The sequence below is a fragment of the Suricata suricatta genome, chromosome X (assembly GCF_006229205.1).
Source record: "Suricata suricatta isolate VVHF042 chromosome X, meerkat_22Aug2017_6uvM2_HiC, whole genome shotgun sequence".
NCBI classification, from domain to species: Eukaryota; Metazoa; Chordata; class Mammalia; order Carnivora; family Herpestidae; genus Suricata; species Suricata suricatta.
The window spans coordinates 20,549,875-20,553,236 of NC_043717.1; positions in this window are offsets into that span (position 1 = coordinate 20,549,875).

The following is a 3,362-nucleotide window of genomic DNA, read 5'->3' on the forward strand; positions in this document are numbered from 1 at the left end:
CATCACACATTCAATTCTAGTTGGCATTACTGTACTGAATCACATTCTACTGGAAATGAGTTACTCCTGTATGGGATTTGTGTTCATTCTTTTAACCAGAATATAAACTTAATCATCACATCGCATTATCCTTTCAAGCCAGGTAATAGTAAAATAGTATGTAAAGCAAATTGTTGGGAGCCATTCCAAACTCACAAGTTGGGAAAACTCCTCATGACATAAGGCAGGTTCGCAGGGCCTCTTGCCATCAGATGATGACCTATATCCACCCCCCACTCAATTATTTTTGCTTGAGCAATGACCCCCAAGGCACTTTGTTAATTGGTATTGGGAGTGACCTGTCCCCTTTTTCTGGCCCTAAATATGTGCTGATTGCACCTTGTGAAGGAACTTAGTATAGGAATTTCTTCTTTTGTGATTATGGGAACAAATATTGCATTTCCTGAGAACCCTGGTTTCCTTCCCCTCAAGAAAACAGGCTATTGACCCCTGCTCACAAAGAACTAGCTTTTGCCTTTGTTCTGCTAAAAACATTGTCTTGTATTTGAATGCTGAACATACCTTCCTTCCCTATATGATAAGCATCTAAATCACCTACATCACTTTTTTTAAATTTTTTAATGTCTTTTATTTATTTTTGAGAGACAAAGAGAGACAGTGCGAGCTGGGAAGGGTCAGAGATAAAGGGAGACAGAGAATCTGAAGCAGGCTGCACGCTCTGAGCTAACTGTCAGCACAGAGCCCGCTGAGGGGCTCGAATCCACCAAACACGAGATCATGACCTGAGCCGAAGCCGGCGCTCAACCGACTGAGCCACCCAGGCGCTCCCATCCATCACTATTGATAAAGATTATGCATGAGTCTTCTACCAATCTATGTTCTGGGAAATTTTTACACACCAAAGAAATTTGTCATCAGAAATCATTGTCTAAGGCAAATGCCACTTCTGTGCTGTGCCCCATACACTTAACCATAAATAAAGCAAAGTCTCAGTCAGTGCAGAGATGCCTGCCTGGTGATAAGCATATCATGGCTCTCTCATCCCTCCCTCTTTCACTGACACTGTCCATCCTTCAGGGGACCTGGACCTGCTGGTGCTGGACTCCAGCAAGCAAATCACTACAGTACCTTTGAACTTTGACAACAGATATCCATGGAACATGGGAAGTGAAAGGGACCATAAAGGTACTAAAAAGTGGTTAGATTTCACATCACCTCTTCATGTATTCTTCAAGATAAAGCTATATGAGCAACTGCAAACACTCATTCAACAAGGTAAGGAAACAAGTCATATCAAAATTAGAGCTCTAGACAGCAAGGTCAGTGTTCAGGTCACAAAACTAATATTAAAGAATCTTTAAATGTGAGACAAAAGTAATGACTATTGATATCAATTCCACTTGCTGCTTTAGAGTATCTAGTTATAAAATTCCAAAGACATTTCTGCTGAAAGATGTTATTTTCTTCTCCTCTTCAAGTGAACGGCACTCTGTAAACTTCATCTGCCCCATCAATCGAACTGAGAAGGACATTACTCTCATCTGCAAGAGCAGAAGGAGAAAATACAGACTCCAGAAGGAAGAGAACCTGAAGGATACCTGAGTGAGTGAGTGCGAACGGGGGAGATTGGAAAACGGGCCAGCCCGAGACGGGCAGGGGAGGTGGGAGCCCCAGCCCAACACGGGGCAAGCACGCGGAGCCCGAGAGACAAAGGGAAGAGACAGAGAGACTGAACACGCTCATAATACTGTCTCTGGGGAAGAGGTAAAGAACGTTTAACTGCGTTTTGAGAGAGAAGCTCACTCCATAGATAACTGCTGGGTATCCCAAATCCCAAACCCAGGTGGCGCAAGGGAAGGAATAGCTTCTAGCTCTGCGCCATCTTGGTGAGGAGTCGGTGGCTGCGGCAGAGGTGGTGTCAGGGGTGCTCACTTTGACCTCGGTTTTGGGAGTGGGAGCATGCACATCATTTCCACAGTGCATCTCGCCCCCAGCATTGGCTGCGCGAACCCTGAATCCCAGGTGCCAACAGGGAAAAAATAGCCCCCACCTCTGCACGATCCTGGCAGAGAGTTGGTGATGGAGGAAACCTGGGTGTGTACGCAGACTGCAGGAGCTCCCAACTCATTTCCAGCAGCTCCAGGCACCGCCTCAGGCAACAGCTGCGCACTCATTCCTTCCCCAACGCTAACGCAATCCCCTCTGGGGGTTGGGTCTGTGACAGTGCGCACCCACTTCACCTCCTGCTGAGCATCTCACCTCAGGCAGGGGCAGCCTAAATCCCAGCCTGAGCCAAGACAAACCAATTCCTCCCCCTAAGAAGCCAGCTACCAAAGCAGAAACATCCCATCTGTGGTAGCATTAAAAGTGCATGGACAGGAACTTTGAACCAAAGTGGAACTGGAAAATAACAACTCGGCTCAACCACAACAAAAGGAGATAGGACTCATTAGAGTGGCCTACAGTTCGTAGTTCAGCAGAGCTTGGCATGCCCCATATCTAATCTCTGCAGAAACCAAGGCAGAGCCTCTGAGAGCAGCCTCCGAGACCTACCACTTCAAACCACGCTAATCCACGAGGGGGAGCTGCTGGGTTTTTTGGGGGGTTTTTTTTGCTTTTTTTGCTTTTTTGCTTTTTTTCCTTTATTTCTTTTTGCCTTTTTCTGTATGTATTTTTTATTATTACTTTTTTTTTACTTAAATTTTTTAAAATTTTTACTCCTTATTTTCCTTTCTCCTGTCTCTCTCTCTTTTTTTTTTTACTTTCTTGCAAACCAGATATATTCTCCTATATCTCATCCCTACCGCTCCCCTCAACTGCTCATACACTTTTAGACTGTCCACTGTCCTTTATTGTCTCTGCCCCCCTTTATTTTTTTTCTTTTTTTCTCTCTTTCCTTTCTTCTTCCCCTCTTTTCGTCTCTTTCCTCCCCATTCTCTTTATTTTCTTTCCCCCTTTTAATGTGTTTGTTTGAATTGTCTGTGCGTTTGTGTGTTACTGGTCCCTCTGTGTTTGTCTGTCTGTTTTCCTTCTTAGGGCTACACCAAGAAACAAGCCAAAGTGTGCATGAGAGCGAGTCCCAAATATTGCTGAGTAGGGAAATAAAATATTCAAAGGCACAACAAGAGAAACTGAGAGACACCATTAAAAGAATTTTTCCTGAAACGACAGGCCCTGGACAGTCAATAAGTCTCCATTAACAGACAAATATTAACAGGTGCACAGTGCTCAGTGAGCTTTCTAAAGGTGACAAGAGACAGAAAACTAGCAATAATGACAAAACGAAGGAACTCTCCCCTGAAGAACCTCCAGGAAGAAGCCACAGCCACAGAACAGCTCAAGGCAAATCTAGACAACATACC